The 15,408-nt window shown below is 41.4% G+C and overlaps 1 long non-coding RNA gene across 2 annotated transcripts in view; it reads right to left on the bottom strand.

Moving 5' to 3' along the window:
* LOC140717034 (uncharacterized) overlaps window positions 1-11,460 on the bottom strand; it is a 44,099-nt gene extending 32,639 nt beyond the window's left edge. Inside the window, exons 1-3 of one of the 2 annotated variants that reach the window (XR_012096425.1) lie at window positions 11,387-11,460; window positions 5,453-5,542; window positions 4,009-4,086 (exon numbers count right to left, since the gene is read on the bottom strand). This is a non-coding gene — a long non-coding RNA (uncharacterized lncRNA). Of the gene's footprint in view, window positions 1-4,008; window positions 4,087-5,452; window positions 5,543-11,386 lie in introns of those variants that run through there. The other variant, XR_012096424.1, reaches the window with a different exon arrangement.
* Window positions 11,461-15,408: the final 3,948 nt, after the last annotated feature.

Here is a 15,408-nt window from a genome sequence, read left to right on the forward strand (position 1 = left end):
CAAGGCTGATTTATTACCCCATTCAATTCCATTCTTGGGATTTCTCCCCATAATCGTTGATGCCTTTCCTAAACAAGAAACTATTAAGTACGCTTTAAATATACCCAATGTCTTGGCCTCAAAAGCCACGTATGGCATTGAATTCCACAGATTCAACACCCTCTGGATACAGAAATTCCTCCTCATCTCTGTTCTAATGTACGGAGTCTGTACATCCTCCATGTGGAATGTATGGGGTCTCCCCGGGTGGTCCTGTTTCCTCCCACAGTCCAAAGACAGACTCATGAAGAGAATTAGCCTTTGCAGATTGCCCTGTGATTAGGTTACAGTTAAAAAAACATAGAAACATAGAAAATAGTTGCAGGAGTAGGCCATCTGGCCCTTCAAGCCTGCACCGCCATTCAGTATGATCATGGCTGATCATCCAACTCAGAACCCTGTACCTGCTTTCTCTCCATACCCCCTGATCCCTTTAGCCGCAAGGGCCATATCTAACTTCCTCTTAAATATAGCCAATAAACTGGCCTCAACTGTTTCCTGTGGCAGAGAATTCCACAGATTCACCACTCTCTGTGTGAAGAAGTTTTTCCTCATCTCGGTCCTAAAAGGCTTCCCCTTTATCCTTAAACCGTGACCCCTCTTTCTGGACTTCCCCAACATCGGAAACAATCTTCCTGCATCTAGCCTGTCCAATCCATTTAGAATTTTATATGTTTCAATAAGATCCCCCCTCAATCTTCTAAATTCCAGTGAGTATAAGCCTAGTCGATCCAGTCTTTCTTCATATGAAAGTCCTGCCATCCCAGGAAACAACCTGGTGAACCTTCTCTGTACTCCCTCTATGGCAAGAATGTCTTTCCTCAGATTAGGGGACCAAAACTGCACACAATATTCTAGGTGCAGTCTCACCAAGGCAGTAGAACCTCCCTGCTTCTGTACTCAAATCCTTTTGCTATGAATGCCAACACACCATTTGCCTTTTTCACCGCCTGCTGTACCTGCATGCCCACCTTCAATGACTGGTGTACAATGACACCCAGGTCTCGTTGCATCTCCCCTTTTCCTAATCAGTTAATTGGGTTTGTCGAGAGTTCCTTCGGTGTTGTGGCCTACAGGGCCGGAAGGACCTACTCTGTACTCTATCAGGAAAGAAATAACATAAAAAGATGTCCTTGCATTCTGAGGCTGATTTTCAGGCATGATTTCCCCATTAGGAAACCATACTTGATCATATACCTCCAAGTACCCAAATTCCTGTTCTTAATAATAGACTCCCACATCTTCCCAACCACTGAAGTCATGCTAACTGGTCGACAATTTTCTTCTTTTTGCCTCCCTCCCTTCTTAAAGAGTGGGGTGATATTTCCAATTTTCCAAAACTTTGAACATTCCGGGGTCTAATTATTCTTAAAAGGTCACCACTAATGCCTCCACAATTTCTTTATATAACTCTTTCAGAAACTTAGGGTGTAGTCCATCTAGTCCAAATGACTCATCTACTTTCAGATCCCTCAGCTTCCCAAGAATGTTCTGCTTAGTAATAGCAATGACACTCACCCCTGCCCCTGAAATTGCTAAATTTCTGTAATTCCCACTAATATTTGCAATATTATAAGTCCTTCCCTTTGCTTTTACGTGAATTAGAAGTTGATATCTAGTCTAGACTTTTCAAAGTGAAGCCAGAGGTACTAATGGAATGTTCTCAATTTGTCCAGATGTGCAAGTCCAACTATGTTTGAGATGCTCCACATCTTCCAGGAGGAAGTGCCTGACTTAACTGTTCTCTGCACTTTATTTCTACCCCATGGAGGCTGCAATGTGTAGCTTCTACAAATGCAAAGAAATTCCTTACCCTCACTAGAAGTATATGAGTAGCTGTAACAGAGTAACAAAAAAAAAACATTCAAATGTATCCTCCCTTGAAACTAAAACTTACTGGTGCCATTGATTTCTGTCACGTAACTGCAGATCTTTCCATTGTTGAAGACTGTCACATTAACCATTCCACTGGATTTTGCTCCAAGCCGATTTGAGGCACTGCAGTAATATTGATGGTGTGTGTGGCTGAAGGATTGACAATGTAGAGTCAGTTCATTGGTATCCGAGATCTTTCGATACCCAGATGAGGTTTGTTCATACCATCTGTACTGAATGGGAAGGGATCCCTGGAAGGACTCACAGGAAACTGACACTGAGCCCCCGAGACGTGAGACATTTGGTGGTGACAGATATCGAACCACAGGAGCAGACACGGGTTCTGTGGGAAAGAATTAAACAATCAGAAACCGAATGAACATCTGAAAATCACAGACTCTTCTGCTACTTTATTAGATAGATAGATAGATAGATAGATAGATACTTTATTCATCCCCATGGGGAAATTCAACTTTTTTCCAATGTCCCATACACTTGTTGTAGCAAAACTAATTACATACAATACTTAACTCAGTAAAGAATATGATATGCATCTAAATCACTATCTCAAAAAGCATTAATAATAGCTTTTAAAAAGTTCTTAAGTCCTGGCGGTAGAATTGTAAAGCCTAATGGCATTGGGGAGTATTGACCTCTTCATCCTGTCTGAGGAGCATTGCATGGATAGTAACCTGTCGCTGAAACTGCTTCTCTGTCTCTGGATGGTGCTATGTAGAGGATGTTCAGAGTTATCCATAATTGACCGTAGCCTACTCAGCGCCCTTCGCTCAGCTACCGATGTTAAACTCTCCAGTACTTTGCCCACGACAGAGCCCGCCTTCCTTACCAGCTTATTAAGACGTGAGGCATCCCTCTTCTTAATGCTTCCTCCCCAACACGCCACCACAAAGAAGAGGGCGCTCTCCACAACTGACCTACAGAACATCTTCAGCATCTCACTACAGACATTGAATGACGCCAACCTTCTTAGGAAGTACAGTCGACTCTGTGCCTTCCTGCACAAGGCATCTGTGTTGGCAGTCCAGTCTAGTTTCTCATCTAACTGTACTCCCAGATACTTGTAGGTCTTAACCTGCTCCACACATTCACATTAGGTACAAATTTTAACCTGATTATTAATGCAAATATCTAATTAGTCAATCAGACCATCAGCAACTCAGCCCGTCAAAGCATGCAGAAAAATTTAACAGTTTCAGTCAATGTTCAGGCCAAATATCAGAATGCGGAAGTAATGTGATCTAAGTGCCTTTGACCATGAAATTATTGCAGGTGCCAGACAGGGTAGTTTAAATATCTAAGGAACTACTAACGTCCTGGGATTTTCACACACAACTGTCTCTAGAGTTTACTGAGAATGGTATGAACAACATGAAACAACATTTACAGAGCAGCAATTCTGTGAACAAAAGTGCCTTTTTAGTGAGAGAGGTCAGAGGAGAATGGCCAGACGGGGTCATGCTGACAGAAAGGTGACAGGAATTCAAATCACCATACGTTATGACAGCTTTGTGCTGAAGAGCATCTGAAAGATCAACACGTCAAACCTCGAAGTGGATGGGCCACAGACGCAAAAGACCATGAACATACACTCAGTGGCCACTCTATTATGTACAGGAGGTTTAAAGGCAGCAGCTTGTGAGGTATCCGTCACATGTTTGGTGGCTTTCAGGAGAGAATGAAATTGTAACTGGGTTCAGTGACCTGCTGTATAGAGAGAAACATTTGGCACTGATATGAATGCAGAGATAGTGAGGGGTGGACAGGGTCTGGATAAAGATCATGAGACACTTACTTTATGGAAGGCACAAAGTCAATCCCTGAGAAACCTACCATCAGATACTTGTAGATGTACGTTAAACATCGGATCATAACCTGGTGTTGAAATTCCACAGCTGTACCATCCTGTATCTCCAGAGCGAAGATCCTCCATAGTAACAGTAAATATTCCCCGTTCCGGGTTATCTGTGATTGACACTTGTCCACTCCGTCCGTGTTGCCCTTTTGTTTCCACTAAAACTGAACATTCGCGAGTCCATCCATGGCACCAATACTTTGTGTGTGAGTGGTACTTTGCTCCATAGTGACAATCAATTGTGATCGCTCTTCCCACAACTCCTCTTACATTTTCCTCTGCCCACAATGCACCTGAAACTGAGGGAGGCATTTTCAGATTTGAGGAAAAAGGAACAACTAATGCAAACAAATATTTTTGAACATGACGGTGAAAACAGGTGCAGGTCATGCTCAGCATGTTGTCCATGACACCACAGCCAATGATTTTGGTGTGAAGTGCATTCAGTGCTGTTACTGTGTCAGTGCTCTCTCCCCTGTGTCAGTACATTGTGGGTTCACTTCCCACTCCAGAGTCCTGAGCAGAAACCCAGGACTGACCTTCCACTGCAGTACTGAGAGAGAGCGGCAGTGTTGAACTTCCAGCTACTTCACATTATGCTGCCTCTGAAATGTCCACAAAGATCCCAGATATTGTGTGTGTGTGTGTGTGTGTGTGTGTGTGTGTGTGTGTGTGTGTGTGTGTGTGTGTGTGTGTGTGTGTGTGTGTGTGTGTGTGTGTGCGTGTGTGTGTGTGTGTGTTCAGACAAGTTTATAAACTGCAGAAACAGACCCCTCATGATGTCTGAAACTGTGTTCTCTGGATCTGAAGCAAATTGTAAATAATGTACCTATCAAGTATTTTTATGTGTAGTTAGAAGGTGGTGCAACAGTGGTCATTGGTACTTTAGTGTCTAGAGATCCAGGTGTGATTCAAATAACTTTTGGGATACTTTGAGAGCTAAAATACAATTTATTATTTCTGGAATTGAACAAAAAAAGCACATATCAATAATGACAATGATGAACTGCCAGATTGTCAAAATCCCATCTGGATTGGAAAGGCTTTTAGGGAGAGAAATCTCTCATCCCTACCACCCTGGTTTACTTTGACTCCAGATCTGGTAACGTTCTCTGCTAACTGAACCACTGGACTGGCCCAGGAAGAACTCTTATGTCGAATGGAACAGTGATCCCTGCAGAGTGATATCAGATTCCAACAGTGGTAGATCTGATGTTCTCGCTTAACAGGTTCCAGGAGATTTCTCCACGTGGACATATTCTCCCCACACCTGACTCTACACTATTCCTCTTTTCTCTTTATCTGCTTCTACCTCTCACCCACCTCCAAACACTATCCCTTTTCCACCCCATTCCATTTACCTGTTGTGCTTCACCATTCCTCAGCACCGACTAGCTTGAGGACACAGTTCCACACCTCCCCTTCTCCTATCTACACCTTCTCCCTCTCCACTCACACATGACGCAGGGTCCTGACCCAAACCGTTGACATTTTTCCTCCCTCTGACAGATGCTGCTTGACCCACTGAGTTCCTCCAGGAGTGTACTCTCAACTCCAGTTTCCGACATCTTTGTATCTACAGGCATTCAAGCACTGATATGAAAACATTGTACGACCCCAATCCAAAACTGATTATGCAGTTGTTCAGTGCTGTCTGTAACTCACCAGGTAGGAAACCAATCAGAAGAATCAATGTCCACAGCATTTTATTCACAGAGACACAGTCAGGATCTGTCTGTCCTCAGAGAGAAATGACTGAAATAAGAATAAGGAAGAAGGCAGCAGGAAGTTTGATCAACAGAACTACAGTAACACAATTGGTGTGTGGTACGTGACAATCTGAAAAGTTCTTTGTTATATTTAGCAGGACAGGAACATTTAAACAATCCTCAAAGACTGAATGAAATGCTGAGATGTGTTAAAGTATTATACACGAGCAACAGCAAATGTTCTAATCTGAAGTCAAAATAAACAACTGGAGCTGTCCAGAAGCAAGGAATTAATCTGAAATGTTGACCGCTTGACTCCGGAAGTTCAATTTATTTTCTGCTTGATTGATAATGTTAGCTGTTGTGTGGCACTAAGGAAAGTGTTCATGGTGAAAAGTTAATGATGGAAAGAGAAAGAGCCTATGTTGAGTGTTGTGGGAGTGAGTAGAAAGTTTGATGGCTCTGGGCCTGTACTCACTAACGAATAGAAAAATGAGGGGGAGATGGGGAATCACAATCAAACCTATTGAATATTGAAAGGACAAGAGAGAGTGGCAGTTGAAAGGATGTTCCCTGTGATGGGGAGTTCTAGGATCAGAGGACAGTGTCTCTGAGTACATGCACATTCTTTTAGAACAGAGATGAGGGAAAATTGTTTTAGCTGGAGGGTGGTGAATCTGTCAAATTCACTACCACAGATGGCTCTGGAGGCCAATTCACTGGATACATTTAAAGTGGAGATTGTTAAGTTCTTGAATATTAAGGGCATCAAAGATCAAGGGGAGAAGCAGGAGAGTAAGGTTGAGAAAGACAATGAAAGACCTCGTAAAGATAAGAAAATCTGCTAAAAAAAACGCTGTCATGACAGCTTCCCGATAACTCCACTTGGAGTTAAGGATTTTCTTCTTCTTCTGCTCAATTATGTATTCAATTGAACTGCAACTGCTAAGTTAATAAATTTCACAACACATGCCGGTGATAATAAACCTGATTTTCATTCTGATTCTGATAATTCAATCAAATCTGTTTTGGGGAACTTGATGGGGAGGAGGGAGCGAAGTAGGAAATAGGTGTGATGTTGAAGGGACTTTTAATGCAAACTCAGCATACAGTACTTCACATCATTCCCTCTCCTCTCTGAAAGCTGTGTCTGCTCTTTGAAGGAAACTTTAAAGATCACCTCCGCTGAATTCTGTTCCATCTGTTGGTGCAATTTCAAGAGATCTGATGGAATTGCACTTTGATGTGAGGGGAAACCAAGTGAATGGGATTACACAGTCACAATGGAGTAAAATACATGTCAGATCTGTTCTTAAACCAAATCAACTCCATTTTGACAGGAAATTATCTGTGTTAAGTAGGCGACCCTTGCAGTCTCTATTTCTCATAGAATCATAAGGCACAGTAAATGTACACGTCCCACTTGTCCAAGGAGAAGATATTTCTATCTTACCTAGCTCAGCTCCATGGTCTCCCTTTCCCCTAACCCTAGATACCTTTGCTCAGACTCCCAGTCTCTAGCATCACAGTATCCCTGTACACCAGGTTAGATCTTTCCATGTCAGTTGAAGAGTGATCTATCCAGATTCATGCTGTGCGATTCCCTGGGACAGATGAAGTCTGAGGAGATTATCAATACAAGGGATAACAATTCTCACGTGTCACACATGTTGGAGAAGTCATACAGAATCAGAATCCAAATTAGTTTTAATATCACCGACGTACCGTATGTCGTGAAATTAACCATAGCAGTCCTAAACGGGAATATTCGATGATTACCATTGGAGCTCTACACAGAATCACCACTTATCGGCGCCATCTTGAATTTAAGCTGAACGATGTTAATTGTTTAACTTTAACTTCATTTTAAACACTCGAAAATCTGCAGACACTAGAAATCCAAATCGACTAACAGAAAGTGCTGAAGGGAACTCAGCAGGTCAGGCAGCATCTGTGGAAATTAATAGATCGTTGACATTTCGGTCTGAGACTCTTATTCAGGTCTGAGAAGGAAGTTGGAAGCTGTCTGAATAAAAAGATGGGGGAGAGGAGGAAGGCTATCTGGAAGGTGATCGGTGAAGCCAGGTGGATGGGAATGGTGGTACAGGCTGTAAAAGAAGGAATCTGATAGGAGGGTAGGGTGAACCAAAGGAGAAATGGAAGGAAAAGGAGACACAGGGGAAGTAAAAGACAAGAAAGAAGAGAAAAATGGCCTCAATCCAAAGTGTCAAATATCTATTCATTTTCATAGATTCTGCCTGATCTGCTGTGTTCCTCCAGTACTTTGTGTGTGTTGCTTTTGATTTCATTGTAGTGTGAGGGTTGAGGTGATGCATGAATGTGGCTGATTTATATTTTCCTGAATTTTTGTTGCTGACTTTACAATTGTTTATAAACAGTTAATTTCATATTGCATATAAAGAGATAAATGATAAAATAATTCAGTATAGATGGAGAGCTTTTGTAATTTTGGTTTTATTACATTTATTTTAGGGGAAAACAGTGCAGTATATTAGCTGTGAATGATATCTGCTTAAGTTCAGTACATTGCAAAGTATGAGTGCTGACTCCATTGCATCAATCGCTGCTGTTATCTGTGTGAAGTTCACCCACACTGAAGGATGTCATCAGAACTTCTGTTTTCTTTAATTGTCTTACCAAACAGAATATAGAGAAGTAACAAAAGATGCTACACCCTGTCAGAAGTTCTGGTCTCTTCCTGCATTGCCCCATCACTTCTTTGAAAGCTTCTCAACAGCCATGGTTCAATATACTGATGAGAACAAGTGCAGAGATACAAAACATCTTCAGCAAAGCGTTTCTGTTTCAGCAACTAGATCACTGAACAACAATAACAATGTGGTAAAGAAAAGTGAAAAGGCCACTGAACCATTGTGTTTAAACCTGATCCCAATGCTGTGCAAACCTGTAAGTACAATGATGGGATTGTAAAACGTTTTCTGTTCTGTTGTTGAGAAATCATACAGACACTGCAGCTTTATGTGGTATTGGTCAGACTGCATGTGGAATATGGTGCACAGTTCCGGGCCCCTGATCTTTGAAAGGATGTGCTATAATTGGAGAGGGTTCAGTGGAGGTTCCTGAGAACAATCTGAGGAATGAAAGGGTTAATGTATGAAGAACATCTGATGGCTCTGGGTCTGTATTTGCTGGAGTTTAGAAGAATGGGTTTGGTACAGTGGGGTTTCTCATTGAAACCTCTTGAATAGTGAAGGGCCTAGAACCAGGATGAGTGTATGTGGAGAGGATGGGGATCTCATAAAAAACATTTAGAATGCTAAAAGGTCTGAACAGATTAGATATGGCTAAGTTACTTCACATGGTAGGAGATTCTAGGACAAGAGGGCATGATTTCAGGATTGAAGGATGTCCTTTTAGAACTGAGATGTGGAGAAATTACTTTAGTCAGAGGGTGGTAAATCTGTGGAATTTGTTGCCACAAATAGCTGTGGAGGCCACGTCATTGGGTGTAATTAAGGCAGAGTTAGATAGATTCTGTATGAGTCAGGGCATCAAAGTGTATGGGGTGAAGGCAGGGGAGTGGGGATGACTGGAAGAAATGGATCAGTCCATAATTGAATGGCAGAGCTGACTCGATGGGCCGAACGTACTACTTCTGCCTCTATATCTTATATCTTATGATCAGTGTCAAAAAGCCAAATTAAATCCACTGTTATTCAATGTTGTAAAACAATAAAACATGAAAACTTCCAATGGGGGAGAAAACTTTTTGTGGGCTCTGTACATGTACTGTATGTGTCTAAGAATCTCTAAAAGTCCCTGTTTCTATCAGCCTCTACCACCATGTCTGCAGTGTATTCCACGGACACACTACTCTTGTGTCAAAAAAACACTTGCCTCTTACGTCTCCCTGAAACTTTCTTCTGCTCACCTGAAATGGATGTCCTCTGGTATTGATCATTGTCACCATGAGAAAGAGTTGCTGGCTGTCCACTCAATCCATGCCCTGTACTCCATAATACAATGATCGAACCAGTGTTTTACCAAGCTGTAACATTATGTCGTGGTTCTTGAACTCAGTCCCCTAATCTACTGAAGTCCAGCCCATCCTACACCTTTTTAACACCCTTTCAAATTGTACAGCAATTTTGGGGAATTTGCAGACTTGGAACCGAATATCACTCTGGACCTCCACATTGTTAATATTTCTGCATTAAACTTGTAATCTGCATTCAAGTTTGATCACCCAAAGTGTAGAACTTCACATTTTTCAGGGTTAAACTCCATCTACCATTTCACCTCCAAGCACTTCAACCTTTCTATGTCCTCTTGTAACTTACAAAAACCTTCTCTACAAACCAACACACCGACAATCTTTGTGTCATGTGTAAACATATGTACATACTTTGGACTTTTGAATTAAGTAACATTACCAAGGCTTGTTCAGATGTAGAAGTGTCCATAAGTCAGGAATTCATAACCTAGGACGGAACTGTATCATCTTTTATCTTACAGGTCATTGCACTGACCGGATCAGCTTTCAATTCTGACAGTCTTCCACTTTTTATTCAGATTTGAGGAGGGGTCCCTGACCTGAAACTGGGTTCAGTGAAGGGACTTGGCCCAAAACATCAATTGCTTATTCCTTCCTGTAGATGCTGCCTGATCTGCTGAGTTCCCTCAATACTCATGTGTGTTCAATCAGCATTTAGGAGTGAGATGGAAAATCTGGCTGAATGGTATCACAACAACCATCTCTCACTGAGCATCAGCAAAACCAAAGAGCTGATTATTGACTGCAGTATGAGGTATCCAAAGGTCCATGACCCAGCACTCAACAGAGGATCAGAGGTGGAAAGGGTCAGTAACTTTAAATTCCTTGCTGTTATCATTTTAGAGGATCTGTCCTGGGTCCAGCTTGTAATTGTCATTACAAAGAAAGTACAACAGCACATTATTTACTTAAAAGTTTTCAAAATCAAACTGTCATCAGAAACTTTGGCAAAGTTATATATATGCACAGTAGAGAGTATTCTTACTGGTTGCATCATGGCATGGTATGGAAACACTAATGCCTTTGAATGGAAAAACCTACAAAAGGTAGTGGACACAGCTTAGTCCCCACAGATATGCCCTGCACACTGTTAAGTACATTATCACCCTAAAAACATCATGAATCTCATGGTAGTATATGGTGACATGAATGTATTTAATAATAAATTTACTTTGACTTTGACTAATGCAGCAGTTTGTCAAAGGCCTTCTGAAAATCCAAGTAAACAACATCCACTGACGGAGAAACTCTCCTTTCTCTATCCAGCCTGTTAATTCCTTAAAGAATTCCAATAGATTTGGTAGGGTAGATTTCTCCTTAAGGAAATCATGCTGACTTAGGCCTATTTTATCATAAGTTTCCAAGTACTCTGAAACCTCATCATTAATTATAGACTCTAACATCTTAACAACCACTGCAATCAGGCTAATTGGCCTGTAATTTCCTGCCTTTTGTCTTCCTCCCGTAAAAACATGAGTGACATTTATAAATTTCCAGTTCCCTGGAACTATACTTGCAAAATCATTACACATGCTTCCAGAATCTCTTCAGTTACCTCAATCAGAACCATGGGTGCAGTCCAGGTAACTGACCCTGTTTCACAATGTCCTCCCCTCCTATTTACTCTATCTTCCCTCTCCACTCACACTCAATGCAAAGTCTCAAACCAAACCGTCGACAATTACCATCATGCTGACAGACGCTGCATGGCCTGCTGAGTTCCTCCAGCTTTCTCTGAACTCCAGATTCTGACGTATTTAGTGTCTACACATATTCAAGCACTGTTCTGGATACAAAGTAAGACCCCCAAGCAAACATGGATTATGAAAATGTCCCATGCTGGACATCACTCACCAGGTAGGAAACTAATTAGAAGAATCGAAATCCACATTGATTTATTCACGAGGCTGATCAGTACTTCACAGAGAATAATCACTGTCAAAAAATAATAAGGAAGAAGAGGGCAGGAAGTATAATCGGAAACCACAGGGAGCTAACTTAGGATGACATGCGATCATATGACAAGCAACAAACAGAAAATTCTGGAGGAACTAAGCAGGTCAGGCAGCTTCTATGTAAATGAACACAGAGTTGACATTTCGGACTGTGATCCTTTATCAGGACTGAAGAGGAAAGCGGAAGACAGCAGAATAAGAAGGGGGGGTTGGGTGGTAAGGGGATGCAGGCTAGCTGGAAGGAGATCAGTAAAGCCAAGTGAGCGGGTAAGGTAAAGGGCTGGAGAGGAAGGAATCTCATAGGGGAGGAAGGTGGACCATTGGAAAAAGGGAAGGAGGCAGACAACCAGGTGGAAGTGAAAAGTAGGTCGGTTGAGTTAACAGCCCAGATTAACAAAAGCTCATAATTATATCTGAAGAAATAAAAGACAATTCCCAACAAATTGAATTGTGAGACATCAGCAACAGTAGATGTTTGAATCTGGAGCAAAAATAAACTGCTGGAGGTGTCATGAAGCAGGGGCTTAATCTGAAATGTTGACCACTCTGCATCTGCAGATGCTCTCTGACTCCCTAAGTTCCTCCAGAAGCTTTTTTTCTTGCTTGAGATAAAATGTCAGCTGTGATGAGTCATCGAGTAACGGCTTCATGGAAAAAGTTTACTGATGATGAGAAAAGAATGACAGAAAGTGAAAAGCAGGGCTTAAGAAGTTCAATTGTAGCTCAGATCAAATACCAGAATGGGAAGAAAAGTGATTTAAGTGACTTTACTGTGGAATGAATATCGGTGCCAGATGGAGTAATTTGAGTATCTCAGAAACTGCTGAACCCCTGGAATTTGCACACGCTACAGTCTCTAAAGTTTACAGAGAATGGTGCAAAAAATAATAAAGAAATAAATCTTGTGAGCAGTGGTTCTCTGGATGAACATTCCTTGTTAATAGGAAGGTCAGAGGAGAATGTCAGACTATTTCAAGTTGACAGGAAGGGACAGTATCTCCAAGAAAATGCATTACAATAGTGGTGTGAAGAAGAGCATCTCTGAACACATAACACATCGAGCCTTTAAGTGGATGGGCTACAGTAACTGAAGACCACAAACATACAACCAGTGGCACTTAATCAAGTACCTCCTGTTGAGTTTATGTTGAGTGTTACTTTGGGTGTGAGAGGAATAGACCCTCCACTTCCCCCTTCTGTTTTCAATAGCACAGGGGACTTAAAATAAACCCATAGCTGTAGCAATTGATGCAGAGTTCGTTCACAGAGGCAGAGGGAAATGTCTGAGTGTCTCTGAGCCTGTAACATTGAACAATCATGTTAGCAATGACAAATTAGTTCAATGTTCAAATTTAGAAGAATAAGAGTGGGTACATATTTAAGGCAATTTATACTTTTATACAAGAATGTCTAAATCAAATAAAATAAATGGATACAATTACCTCCCCCATGTGGCTGGTTTCTCCTGCTGATCCCTCTATCCTTGTACTGATAATGGATTCCCATCAAAAATGGGTTCGTCGGCAGTCCGCATGAGTGGTCACAAGGTAAACGTCAATTCTGCTTCTACACAGTTGGCTAAAATTTTTATGATGAACGTCAGTAATGTTCTTCACTTGCTGCAAACTAGAGTCATGGAGTCAGAGTGTGAAGCATGGAATCTCTCTGTTTGTACAAATCATGATGGCCAGTCACCTGCCTGCATTTTGTATTGGCTAGAGTAGTTAACAAAATGTATATCAGGCTTATGGTTTGCTAACAGAACATGAAAAAAGGAAGAAGTTGCTTGTTTCTGCTGCTTATAATTTCATAAACTTCTCTCTGATGCCTCCTCATTCTCCAGAGAAAACAAACCCCATTTGTTCAATCTCTCCATACAGCGTATACGCTCTAATCTGGAAAATAAGCAGGTGAACCTCTTCTGCAGCCTGCCTCTGAGGAAAGAGCAGAGCAGGAAACAGGTGTGCTGTGGAAAGGGCTTTTCATGCAAACTCAGCATGCAATACTTGGCTTCGTTCCCACTGAAGGTTGTGTCAGTTCCTTGAGGCAACTTTAAAACTTAACAATCATGTGACAGCAACTCAGTGCATAAAAGCAGGCAGACATGGTTAAAATGTTCTGTTATTCAGATTAAATATCCGAATGGGGATGAGATGTGATCTAAATGACTTTGACCGTGGAATATTTATTGGTGTCAGACAGGGTTGTTTGAGTATCTCAGAAAATGCTGATGTCCTGGAATTTTCAACACACAGCATTTTCTAGAATTTTCAGAGAATGGTGCAAAAAAGCTAAAAATAAAGCATAGGACTGGCAGTTCAGTGGACAAGAACAGCATGTTAAAGGGAGAGGTCTGAGGAGACCAGCAGACTGGTTCAAGCTGCGAGGAATGTGACATTAATTCAAATAGCCATACATTACAACAGTAGTGAGTAGGAGAGCACCTCTGCATGCACAACAAATCAAACCACGAAATGGATCGGCTTTAGCATCAGAAAACTACAAATATACACTCATATGCACCCTGAAGTGCTTTTTGATGTCCAATGATAGGGTCAGGCCCCATTTTGAGGCAATCCTTCCCTAAGAGTATTGACAAGCTCAGGTTTAACAGGTCTGGATCCATCGGTGGGGCAACTGCATCTGGAAGTATCTGTGGCTAATCAACACTCATGAGATAACCGTGACCTGAAGAACCTCAAAACCAACTCTGGTTACATTGCATCACTTCCTCACATACCAGGTAAAGGATATTATGTCACCTGCTCATTTGTACCTGATTTGGAGTGAGTAATCTATGTTTTCTGACTTCTTGATTACAACAATAGAGTTCCCCTTATGTCATTTTCAAATCAGATGATTTATTGTACAATCATGGGTTACAGTCACAGATCTGCTTTGAGATACACGACATCTCCTGTTTGGAATTTCACACCCCTTTGATCGATACAAGCTGCAAGAAGTTGTGCATCAGTCATTTTATTCAGCTCCCTATATTACTTTCAATTGCTCTTTGTCTTTTAACACCCTTGCACAGTGACATCAATTGTACCCACATTGAATAATTCTTGTGTAGCAGTATTTCTGAATACAGAAACAAAATAGGAGTGGAGTGTTCAATTGTAGCGGCTTCTATGAGCTCAACCAAATGTGTTATTGTCCATTTTAAATGTAGTTTTTACAATCACCAGACCCTGCTGGACATTAATTATTTAAAAGTATTGCAGGCCTACCCCGCCAGTGAGCTGCTCATTGGTGCAGAAACTGACGGAGCAGGACTCGGTGCTGACCGTGATGCTGCCTGTGTCAGAGAGGCTTTGGTGCGCAAGGAAGGAGTGCATTCTATTAGCAACTGATTGGCTTAGTCCCTTTCCTTGTGATTGCTTGAACTTGTTGGACATTGTTACTGTGAAATTCGGTGACTCGGAGTCACTGATGTATTGAGGGATGGCAGGGGAGTTGCACGGCCTCGGCTGCTATGAGGACTAGATCTCGAGTCATGGTGTTGCCTGTTTACAGCCACACAGGAGAGAGGCATCAGAGTCAGTGTGCTCCACCAGAGGTGGCGTAGTGCAGCATTGAAGCTGGAATCGGTGCTGCCCCCCCAGTGTTTGCTTGACAGAAGACAAGTCATATTGTATTAAATTACAAATTTCTGCAACATTCATGGACTCATGAACTTGGACTATATTTTGTTTGCGTACCCGTATTTTTCTGATAACATATGTGTTTGCTGTCTTATTTGTATTATATGTGCTTTGTGCGACTTTTTTTTTCTTTTCCAATCTTTTTATTATTATTATTAATATCAACATAATAAGATTAATACATAGATAATGGGATTACAAACATACAAATTTAAACTGAACATGAAAGGAAACATAAGCAATAGTTACAATATAAATGAGTCTTCCCAAATCA

The sequence above is a fragment of the Hemitrygon akajei genome, chromosome 27 (assembly GCF_048418815.1).
Source record: "Hemitrygon akajei chromosome 27, sHemAka1.3, whole genome shotgun sequence".
In the NCBI taxonomy this organism is placed as follows: domain Eukaryota; kingdom Metazoa; phylum Chordata; class Chondrichthyes; order Myliobatiformes; family Dasyatidae; genus Hemitrygon; species Hemitrygon akajei.